The sequence below is a fragment of the Phyllostomus hastatus genome, unplaced genomic scaffold (assembly GCF_019186645.2).
Source record: "Phyllostomus hastatus isolate PE091 unplaced genomic scaffold, TTU_PhHast_1.1 phas_contig_1, whole genome shotgun sequence".
In the NCBI taxonomy this organism is placed as follows: domain Eukaryota; kingdom Metazoa; phylum Chordata; class Mammalia; order Chiroptera; family Phyllostomidae; genus Phyllostomus; species Phyllostomus hastatus.
This window is the reverse complement of record NW_025333498.1, coordinates 45416866-45429526: the sequence shown is the minus strand read 5'-3', so window position 1 is coordinate 45429526 and position 12661 is coordinate 45416866. Positions and strand designations below refer to the sequence as shown.

The following is a 12661-nucleotide window of genomic DNA, read 5'->3' as shown; positions in this document are numbered from 1 at the left end:
TCTTTTAAATAAATCTAGATATGTAAAGCAATCTTTTTGTTTTGTTTTTTCTTCTGAGCAACCATGTACCAGTCTCTCACTTTCATAACATTTTCTATTTAAAATAGGTCCCTGAGCCATTTTATTATACTGAAAACATATATCAGGGTTATAAATTACTGTCTAATTATCATCTTATTGAGGATGGCTGAAAATATGTAGATTTTTATTATGTTGTGATAGTTATGGATTTAATTGTTCAGCAAAAAAATATACCGCATTAGTTACATAACTATTACCCCAAGCCAATGGGTCATTCATAATCATAGTGTACTTGCCAGATATGACTGGAAGATGCTTATTGCTGTCTTAGATAAAGATCGTTGTTTTTTTTTTGAAGTGTATCTTTTAAACATGTCTATAAATTTTCTGGTGGCTAAAATTTCAGACTGAGCCAGCCCCTGTCTACTTAAGTAGTTGTGGATTTTATCTCAGAATCATTGTTTCTAATTAATAAAACTTTGCCCTGTTTTCTGCTTTATGCATGTTTATGACAAAATGACATTATCCTTTACCCATTTAGCCTTCATTGCCTGGGACTATCATTTAATCCCTTTTATCCTTGTAAAGTTCATTTCCTTTGGTCTGTAACTGCATTTCTTTGCATGTCCCACTTTTCCCTCTTTCTTTTTTTTTTGTAACATAATGTCCTAAATGATACTTAGCTCTGTAACTGAAGTAATGAGCACTCATTAAAAAAAATGAAGTAGAGGGATGACAGTGATTTAGACACTGATCATATGGGTTTTGTGTGAAACTCACCATTGTGGAATAGTTAGAGAGCAGAACTACCCAAAACAAACATAACATATGTTAGTAAAGATTGAACATATGGTCAATGTGGAGTGTGTGATGTAGGTGAAGTAATTGCACCATCAGCTTTTCACAGAAGCTCTTTCTCCCATTTCAATTCAGATAAAAAATTTTATTGTGTGTTTATTCTACATAAGGCACTGTGTTAGAGACACTTTCTCCAAATAGAATTTAGGGGATGTTTTTTTCCTAACAGAAGATGCAAACAAGGGAGGATGTGGGAATAGTTAAGAGCTGACTTGGGCGAAAAGGTAGATATCATTTAGTTTGCTTTTACATTCATTCAAATATATACTCAACAAATATGCATTGGGTACTACTTATGTGTCAGGATTTACACAAAAGTAAGAGTGGAATAGTAGCAAATGGTTGAAAGATACAGTCATTTCCTACTGCAGAGATAAACTAAGGAATTCAACCCTTTCCCAGTCACATTAGCACTTTTGTGCTGTTAGATACACAAAGTATGAGCATATTTTCTTTAAAGAAGGCAATTCTATGACTTGAGATATTACTAGAATAAAAAGTCAAGGAGAGAGGAGTTTATTTCTAAGCTTTCTGGGAAGAATAAATGTAAAAAGAAGAAAGATTCTATAGCACTATACTCTACAACATCCAGAGACCTTACAATAAAAGGATGTGAACTCAATCTCCTTTATCACACTGAAAATTTCCTTGACTGCATATCCTGAACTACTGGATTGACATGCTGAATTTTTCCATGGTATACTCAGATCTGTTCTTCACAGAAATAGATCTACTGTCTGTGTTCTCACTATTTTGCTAGTTTCTAAATCTACAAATTCTGTTTAGCGTTGTAGCTTTATGATTTTACCTAGTTGTGAAATATTAGTGTTATTTGAAACATGTAGCATTTTATAAAGCTAAGTCCTCTAGCAAACCTAAGAAAATGTCCCATAATTCATATGGAAATAACATAAATTAGATTAAATACCAAATTTTATATATCAAGTAATATTAGTATTAATATCTTGAGAATTAGATTGGCTATTAAAATGAACAACTATTTAATTATTAATAAAATATCAATTAGCAATAAGATTAATTACTAAGAAATAGATTAAATACTTCTAAATTATATTTAATATTATTTTCTGAGAACATATTGGACAAATGTTTAATCTTTTAACATTTCATTAATGGACTTGTTGAAAAATCAAACTTAAAAATTAGATACTAGGACCTTTTAATATATAGTTAATATAGTTGCTGTTATAGAAATCAATCTATTTATTCAGCTCATGTTATTTTTTAAAAAATATCATGTGTTTTGGTGCTTAAAAGTTATTTATGTGTAGTTTTAAAAAATTTGCTATCTTTATCTTCCCAAAATGAAAATAATGTGTAAATTAAAAATGCATACGCTGGGGCTAGAATATTTATTTGAGATAAATATGGGCTAGACATTTAATATTTACACAGTGATCAGATTAAACTTGTATATGGTATGCATATATAAGTTAAGCTTGCTTTGTATGGAATAGATGATACAATTCACATTTTTGTATACTTTGAAAAATTTTCCAATTTATTACAATTATTGTAATTGTAATTATTACAATTTATTGTAAAATATGCTTGTATCCTAGTCCCAGCTCTATGCCACTGGCTATGAGACCTTTAATAAATTACTCCATCTAGTACTTTCATCAAGAGTATAATATAACCCAACAAAACACTAATTTTCCACATTAAAAAAGTGTTTTGTTTAATTTTATGTTTGATTGTTCTTCAAAAGTCTATATCTAAGCACCGCAGATTTTAGTCTGACCTGTAGAAACAACAAGAAAAAAGCATCTGATTTCTTATGCCAAACCACCAACTGCCAGATTGTCTGTCACTCATTCTTCCTAAGCTTAAACCATAGGAATGTGAAGATTATATAATAACTCATTTTCTCAAAAGTTTCTTAAACACAATATGGTAATTTATGATACTTATATTAATATTATAGCACTCACTCCAAAATGACTTTTTATACATCTTTAACATTGTCACCAATAAGAATCAATATTTTCTTAATTCTCACCTAGTTTCCCTTATGAGTGATGTACTACCTTTGATTTTCCTCAATTACAGATTTAATTGTTCAGCAAAAAAAATACTGCATTAGTTATATAACTATTACCCCAAGCCAATGGGTCATTCATAATCATAGTGTACTCGCCAGGTATGACTGGAAGGTGCTGAGTTGGGAAATGTAAGCAGACAGTCAAGTTATTGGTGGGTGGGGAGATATGGAAACGGTAACCCCTTTGAAGATCAAATAAGTGAAAAGTTTCCTGTTAGAGTAGAGACTTCTAGTGCTCACCCATTTCTGATTTTTTTCCCTCCTAGCTTCACAGTAAAACAATACTTATCCCCTTTGCTTTTAGGCAGAGACACATGACTAATGTCGCTAATGACAAACATTACTGACTTATGGTTGTAACTCTTAAGAGCCAGTATTCCATTTCCATGATATTCCTTTTCCCCTAAAATGGTTACCTTGGAAACCATATTTTAAGATGGCAATATCATAGAAAGGAGACAGCATATGGCAAAGCACACTTTCTGAGAGTCATCAGACTTGGTGTCAGCAAGAAATAACTAAGCCACTGAGTTTCAGGATTTATCTGTTGCAGTACCTAGTAGATATATATTCTGGTTAACACATCTGTAACCATCTGTGAGAAATGTGGGAAAGAAGCCAGTCCTAACATTGAGCTATGAATCACTGTATTGACTCTGGAAAGGGAAACTATAAAGGTGATTCCTTCCATTTGTCAAAATCTGGTGCATAACTACAACTCCCTATAAAAGGTGTACAGGAGCTGAACAAGCCAATAAGATGATCCAAGTAATGGCAGGAATAAGGAAGGCCTGAATGTTAGAATGTCTCCAACCAGAAAAGACAGGGCATATGTTCTTTCATATCCATCCAATGTGTCTGTGTCTTTAATTAAAAAAAAAGATGGAGCAATAATTTACTCATACATCTTCATTTTATAGTTCCCTCTATTCTTGGAACTGACAGAGCTCAAGGTCCATGTACAATAATCACCACAATGTTTGCCTTTGGGAAAAGGGGAGATAAATTTTTACATCGAAGGACTGTCTCCAAGACCATCAGCTCTTACCATATAGAATGCTGCATTAAAATTAATATCAGAATTCCAGAAGAGAGAAATAAGGAAATTTTAACCTTATTTCAAAGATATACAGAAGATAAAGGTTGTGTGGCAGGCACAGTGACTGTAATTAAAAAAAATATTTGCAAATTAAAAAAATCTAAGGGAGGCAATTATTGATGTTTTAGAGGTGCCTGAGACACACACAGTATCACCTGATAATCTATAGAAGAAGGATAGACAGGATTTGCCTTCTATCTGGCAATGAGAATATTCTAAGGAGTAGGCTGACACCTCTCCATTGTATAATCACCATGTTATATTGATGTTATATTGATGTGGAAGAAAAAAAACAAAGTGGTTTAAGTAAGGAATACTTATAATGCTAATGTTCAATTAAACACAAAATGCTTTCCTTTTTTAATAGCAAAAGAAATGGAACATTTCAAAATCAGTTATTAGATTACAATTGACCTATTTGGATATCTTCAACTGTGTTTGAGATTTTGTGCTCTGGGGATTGTAGAGAAAAGAGAAGGACAGACAGACTAGAAACCTAAGGACCAGCTTCACTCCTTAATTATTTGTTTCAATAGAGAAGCCTGATGTGATTTTTAATTGAGAGTCAAATCAATTTGAATACAAAAATGTGATTTTTATCTATTGATCTTGTATCATGCAACATTGCTAAATCCATTTATAAGTTCTAGTTTGTTGTTGCTGTTATTGTTGTTTGTGAAGTTTTTGGTCAATTTCTACCTAGACTTGCATGTCTGAAATAGAGACTGTTCTGGTTCTTTTTGTCCATACTGCCTGTCTTTGATTTTGTTTTCTTGCCTTATAGTATGGCTGGGACCTCCAGGATGATGTTGAATTGGACTTGATGTCAAGAGAGCAGATATAACTACCTTATTCCTGATCTTACAAAAAAAACCATTCAGTCTTTCACCCTTAGGAATCACGTTAACTACAAAAATTTTTGAAACGTCTTTTATTATGTGCAGAAAATTTGATTAAATTTTGCTTTCTAAGAGTTTTTTATCATGAATATATGTTGACTTTTGTCCAATGCCTTTTCTACATCTGTTCAGATTATTACATAGTTTTTTATTCTTTAGTCTTTTGATACAGTGAATTACACATTTGATTCTGAATACTGAGACAACTTTACATTTCCAGTATCAACACTGACTGAATATGATGTATTATTATTTTGATATTGTTGATGATTTTAACATCTTTGTTTATGATGGACAACATCAAGTCCTTCAGAGAATGCAAACAACTGAAATACACATTTCTAGTAAAAATGTAAAATAATTTAGTTACTTTGAAAAACTGTTTGGCAGTTTCTTATGAATTTAGACATCTGCATTTTACCCCCCAAAAAACACTTCTTGAAGTTTAACCGAGAGAAAGGCAAACCGCCATTAAGACAAAAGCTGCCCATGAAGATCTACAGTAATTTTATTCATAATCATCCTAAACTAGGAACAACCCAATGTATTATGGTGTGTGAAAGAAGTCAGACATACAAGGTTACACATTATAAATCTACTTAAATGTCATACCGCCAAGGTAAAATAATAAGCACAAAGAACAACAGATCAGCCTCAGGGATGGGAAGAGGGTTGGCTATACATTTATTAAAAGATGAAAACTTTCTGGGAGTGATAAAAATGTTATGAGTCTAAACTTGTTGTTCTTACACAATGGTACACATTTGTCAAAACTCAGAAACACACTCTAAAAAGTATCTATATAAATCTATATAAATCTTGCTTCAATAAACTTGACTTAAAATGAAAATATTGTTCTTCCAAATGATATGAAGTATTATACTTGGCTACATATTCTAATAATGATGCCCTGGCTGACGTAGCTCAGTGGATTGAATGCCGGACTGTGAACCCAAGGGTCACTGGTTTCATTCCCAGTTGGGGCACATGCCGGGGCTGAGTGCCAAGTCCCCAGAATGGGGTGCACAAAAAGCATCCACACATTGATGTTTCTCTCCTTTTCTTTCTCCTTCCCTTCCCCGCTCTTTAAAAATAAGTAAGTAAAACCTTTAAAAATAATAATGTTACTGATTTCTAACAAAAATATAATAGTCTTTCTTATTAAATTTATTTTCCATATATCTTTCCCTACTTTGCAGTAAATTTACTTAAAGCTACTGTTCTAATCATTCCCATGGTCATACTTTGATAAAATACTTTCAAATATATACAAAAGGATAGAATTCTGTCCTAACTCTGAGTTATCCAAGGCCTACTCTTTGGTTAGTTTTTCATTCATGATGGGAAGTGCCTGGTGTCTGAGAGAGAAATAATCTTTCCCCTTCTCTGCCAAATACTCTTTAATATAGCACATTTACCTCTACAAGATTCATGTTTCAGACCCACATTTATAACTTTCCAAAGAAAGATAAAAGTAGTATTTTTTTTGTTGCTGTTCAAAACAAACCCAGGATTTGAGCTGTGTGCAGTCCAAAATTGTTTTACAGAAACTTGGAATGGATAAGCACTAATCATCAGTTTTCCTAACACTGATGATTTCTAAACTGGGAAGATGTTATAAGCTATTCTACTCTATTTCTGCAAGAGTTTCATGAACTAGATTTTTTTAAAAGCAAGAATCACAGTAATGTCACTGTTTTCTTATAGTCACTATATGTATTAACAATTAAATATGATAATTAGAAACTTTGTAAAATTGTAAAGTCATACCTGGAACTTAACAGTCATTGCCATGGCTCCTAATCACTTATTGTTCTTCAGAAAAAATTAATACACAGCTACTGGATAAAGATTGATAAAGCAAACTAGAAATTTTATTGGGGTGTCCAGTTCTCTATTAACACTCTCTTAATACCTCATAGCAGCAATTTTCAACTGGTGTGTCACAAGATACTTTTTTAAATTTAATCTTTATTGCATTTTTCCCCATTACCACTTATCTCTTCACACCCCTTCTCCCATTAATCACTACACTGCTGTCTACATCCATGAGTCCTTTCTCCTTTATATTGAATCCGCAAGGATTTTTAAATCATGCAATACCTGAGTATTTAGTCAGAGGCACTGACTACTTTTCTATTAGGTTGTTAAAAAAAATGACTACAGCCAACACAATAATATTTTTCCAGTGTGAATGAATAAAAATTATACCTGTTTTTTGTCAGATCAGCAAAACTAAATTTTTGGGTGTGCCACAGAATTTTAGTAATTAGTTTCTATGTGCCATGATTGAAAAATGTTAAAATCACTGCTTCATAACATTTTTACAAAGGATAAAACTATTCAGTAGTACACTAATATCTTATCTACACATGGTGAGAACTCAAATTTTAACTATTAAAAATAATATTTTATTATTATAAAATGACAACAACAGCCCAGAATGACTAGATACACTTCATCAAGAAGGATAAGATGAGCAGCTTTGTGGTTGTTTTAATGACTATATTATCAATCAAAACCTGGCAGTGATTGCAAGCCTAGGGTTTAGATTTAAAAGAAATGAAGATAAAGTGATAAAACCATGCATTGGATCAATAAGAAGTACACCAGCTTTACCCAGTGTTTTCTTTGTGGTTGCTGTAGAATAAAACCAGCTTCTACGGGAATATGTGAGTGTTTTGGCTGAAGAGAGCTGCTTGTACTTGCCATTTTCATGTGATAAAAAAAGAAGAAAGGACTTTAGAACAGCTCATGGGGCGGTTCTGGTAAAGTGAGCAAGGCCAAGGGAATTTGTTCCCGTTTTGAGTCAGGTGGTCTAATCACTTTGAAATGATATTCTCAAGGCTGTGCAGCCTCCCTCGCATCTGCCTCAAATAGGAACATTCTACTTGGAAGAGACTAAAAGGACTCCAAATGGCCTTCATTTTCCCTTTTATTGATGACTTTACCAGCATTGATATGCTACATTATAGCTTCAAGTACACTACAGTCCTTGAAGTTGGATGGCTAAGATCCATAAAGAATTCAAATTAGGAATAAAGGAATAGTTTAAGCCTAGTAGTTTTCCACATTAACAATGTGCTTTTACTGCTTTTTCAGATTCATTTTTCAGGTGTTAATAGCATGGGCACACATAGTTTAAATCGTTACCTCATTATTATTGATGCACAGTTTGTCTCTGGAGATAAACCCTGCATTTATCTTTACATATGCTTTATTATGAAAAAATTACCAGTAAAAGCCTAGCAGAGATTCAGCTATTTAATTAAAATAAATGTATTCTGTTAATACATAAAATTAAGCCTTTACACCTTCTTCCGTTTTACTTGTATCTATGTTTTTTTTAAAGTTTCCCAAAATTAAATACCTTATGTATAACTCTTCTGATCTCAGGTGCACTTTAGAGTAGCTGTTTCAAGCTGTGTCCTACTGTGCCCTGGGGATTCTGGAAAGTCTCCGCAGGGGAGACTGTGGGCTGGCATGTGGGTAGATGGTAAGCAACCAGAGGCCCTCATGTCCACCTTGTCTGAGCAATGCTAAACAAGATTCTATCTAATTTATATAATAGGAATCACCATTGAAAAGTGAAAAAAATGTTTTTCAACTAAAAAGAAAATATTTTGGAAACATTATCTCCAGCAGTACCATATGACACCATTCTAAATTAACTGTTTTTTAAAAGATTTTATTTATTTATTTTTAGAGAAAGGAGAGGGAAGGAGAAAGAGAGGGAGAGAAACATCAATGTGTGGTTGCCTCTCACACACTCTGTACTGGAGACCTGGCGTGCAACCCAGTTATGTGCCCTGACTGGGAATCAAACCAACGACCCTTTGGTTCACAGGCCCATGCTCAATCCACTGATATACACCAGCAAGGGCCTAAATTAACTGTTTGAATAATAAAAATATAACAATGCATTAGAAACAATGTATTCCTTAGAAATATGTTCCTTAGAAACAACACATTCAGTGACTTCATTCATTATATTTAAAAATGGATTAGAAAAATCTGAGGATACTAATTTTATATGCATTGTAACAAGATCCTAAGGATGAGTGAATACAGAAATTAATGTGACAGGAAACTTGAAATGAAGGCTTACATTGTTTGATTGAGCTTAGCTATACTGTGCTTCACAGATGTTGCATTTTTACAAATTGAAGGTTTGTGACATCTCTGCACTAAGCAAGTCTATCAGTGTTGGGGACCGCCCTGCCTTGTATCAGAAGCTGTAACTCCACCAAGGCTAAGGCTGAGGGAATGGCCTTGGACCGTAAGCCAGCAAGGAAACCAAAGCTTATCTCCCTGGCAGGAGCACTGCTTCTGCTGCTTCATTCATAACTGAACCCCAAAGCTTGGTAGGTTAGCCAATGACGGGTAAGGTTCCCCAAGGGGGGAATGACTTAAGACAGGCACAATCATGTGGGAGGCCCCCAAAATAAGGGCTTTGGGGGCTACAGCAAAAGGGGGTGATGGACCCTCACTCCTTGGCTTTGACAAAGCCTGAGTCCTCATTGTCTTCAAGAAATCACCTAAGCTCTTGGCTGCCTTACTTCCCTTGATCCACCTAAGCCTGAAACAATGAAAGAGGGTGGTGTAGCTTTATGCTGAAAAGGGCAGGTTCCCTGGGTGATCAGGCCTAGGCAAGAATATGTAAAATCCTGTCAAACCTGCTTTGTTTAGAATGCTCTCAGTTGAATGATAAGGGTCCAAGGAAGAAGTAAGTTGGTTCTTTAAAGTTTTACAGCTCTTTGACCCTGACTCAAAATAGGCCCTCAGACTTCCTTGTTATCTATTGTTTGATCCTTACTTCCTAGCAATGAGTAATGAGCTTTTACCTGAATTCTTATTCAAACAAAACCAATAAAAAGCCTCTCTGGAGGGGGAATGGGGTGCTCTCCCCACCAGAGAGAGGAGTGGCCATGGTGCCCTCCAGGAGAGAGGGTGGCCAAGGCACTCCCCACGTGAGGAGTGGCCCTTCTGTTCCTATTCCCCCACAGGACCTGGTTGTCTCTGTGTATGTTTTTAGCATATTTCGACGAACATCCGCATCTGAGATGGATACTGCTGACCGGTATCCTCCACATATCAGTACCATTCTCCTAACAGTTTTTGCTCAGTTCATGTTTTTGTGTCACATCTTGGTAATTCTTACAATACAGTTATGCACCACGTAATGACATTTCAGTCAACATGGGCTGCCTATGTGGCAATGGTCTCAATAGATTATAATGGAGCTAAAAAATTCCTATTGCCAAGTAACATTGTAGCTTTCATAATGTCATAGCCTAATGCATTATTCATGTGTTTGTGGCAGTATTGGGGTAAGCAAACCTACTGTGATGGTAGTTGTATAAAAAGTACAGCACATACAGTTATGTTTAGTACACAATGCTGAATAATAATAACGAATGACTATGTTACTAGTTTTGTAGTTACTACAAGGTTTGCCTGGGAATAGTCTAACCATTGTTAATATAAGGAGAGTGGTTTGAGTGACATCAATGTAACCTGGCAGTCAAGGAGAGTGGACTGGAATGCACATGTGTAAACAATGATAACTTTACTGCACTAGTCAGTAGGAGCAGTAGACACCACTGAGTGAACATGTATACTGTGTGGCCATCGCATTCAAAATGACTGAACAAGTACAGCCACAAATAAACATCCAAATTTTGTGTTAAGCTTGAACATTCCTCCATGGAAACTGTTCAGATGATTCAAAAGGCCACAGCAATGGGAAACTAGTGATTGGCAGCTTCATCACAACAATGCACCTGCTGTTGCATAATTTTGTACAGTTTTTTTGTAAAATATCAAATCACCCAGGTGACCCAGTCCCCGCAACAGCCCAGATTTGGCACCCTGCAACTTCTGTTTTTCTCAAAACTAAAATCGCCCTTGAAAGGGAAGAGATTTCAGACCATCAGTAAGATTCAGGAAAATATGATGGGACAGCTGATGGTGACTGGGAGAACTGTGTGAGGCCCCAAGGTGCCTACTTTGAAGGACTGAGGTATCACTGCCCTGTGTACAATGTTGCTTGTATCTTGTATCTTCCTCAATAAGTGTCTCTATTTTTCATGGCTGGATATCTTCTGGACAGAAGTTGTGTACTATACTTTTTATGGTTATTTTAGACTGTACTATTACTACTTATTAAAAAATTGCAGTTAATATGACATATTACACAGGCAGCAGCCTCTTACATCTCTTGTTTATCACATCTCTTGATTTCATCACTTTCTCTTGTGCTTGACTGAATCTCATTGTGGTTTTGTACAGTAATATGCTGTATAGGTTTACAGCCTAGGAGCAACAGGCAATACCATATAGCCTAGTGTGTGGTAGGCTAGACCATTTAGATTTCATGTAAGTTCACTCCATGATGTTTACACAATGACAGAATCGCTTAACAATATATTTCTAAACTGTATCTTTGCTGTTAACTGATACATGACTATATTTCAAGCATCTTTATCATTATGTTTTTATGGTGCTTTGTGAGCAATGATCTTTGATATTATTCTTGTAATTGTTTTGAAGAACCAGGAATTGTGCCCACATAAAACAGCAAACTAAATTGATGAATGTGTGTGTTCTGTTTCACCAAAAGGCTATTCCCCTGTCTCTCTCCCTCTCCTTAGGCCTCCCTATTCCCTGAGACACAACAATATTGAAATTAGCTTAATTAGTAACCCTATTATGGTCTGTAAGCGTTCATGTCTCTCACTTTAAATCAAAAGCTAGAAATGATTAACTTTTGTGAGGATTTCATGTTAAAAGCTGAGATAGGCCAAAAGTTAGGACTCTTGTGCCAGTTAGCCAGGTTGTGAAAGTGAAGAAAAGGCTTTTGAAGGATGTTAAAAATGCTACTCCAGTGAACACACAAATAGTAATAAAGTGAGACAGCCCAATTGCTAATATAGAGAAGGTTTTAATGGTCTGTATAGAAAATCAAATCAGCCACAACATTCCGTTAAGCCAAAGCATAATCCAGAGTCTTGTATTCAATTCTGTGAAGGCTAAGATGAACCACAGAAGAAAAGTTTGAAGCTAGCAGAGATTGGTTCATGGGGTTTAAGAAAAGAAGCCATCTCTATAACATCAAGTGCAAGGTGAAGCAACGAGTGCTGAAGTAGAAGCTGCAGCATGTTATCCTTAAGATATAGCTAAGGTAATGAGTGAAAGTGGCTGCACTAAACAACACATTTTCAGTATAGATAAGACAGCCTTACCTGAGAAGAAAATGCCATCTAGGACTTTCATAGCTAGAAATGAGAAGTCAATACCTGGCTTCAAAGTTTCAAAGGCAGGATAACTCTCTTGTTAGGAGCTAATCCAGCTTGTGACTTGAAGTTGAAGCCAATGTTCATTTACCATTCCAAATTTCCTAGAGGACTTAAAAATTATGCTAAATCTACTCTGCCTGTGCTCCATAAACAGAACAATAAAGCCTAAATGACAACACATTTGTTGACAACATGGTTTATGAAATATTTTAAACCCATTGCTGAGACATACTGCTCAGCAAGAAAAAAAAAGATTCCTCTCAAAATATTACTGCTCATTGACAATGTAGCAGGTCACCCAAAAGTGTTGATAGAAATGTACAAGATTAATGTCATTTCTATGCCAGTTAGCCTAACATCCTTCCCCACTATATAGATCAAAGAGTAATTTTATACTTCATATCTTACTATATCTTACTAT

The 12661-nt window shown here is 34.9% G+C and overlaps 1 protein-coding gene and 1 pseudogene across 1 annotated transcript in view; both read right to left on the bottom strand.

Moving 5' to 3' along the window:
• Nucleotides 1–6736, bottom strand: part of LOC123813685 — a 32325-nt pseudogene extending 25589 nt beyond the window's left edge.
• LRP1B (LDL receptor related protein 1B) overlaps nucleotides 1–12661 on the bottom strand; it is a 1811620-nt gene that overhangs the window by 1468083 nt on the left and 330876 nt on the right. The gene's annotated exons all lie outside the window — the stretch shown is intronic.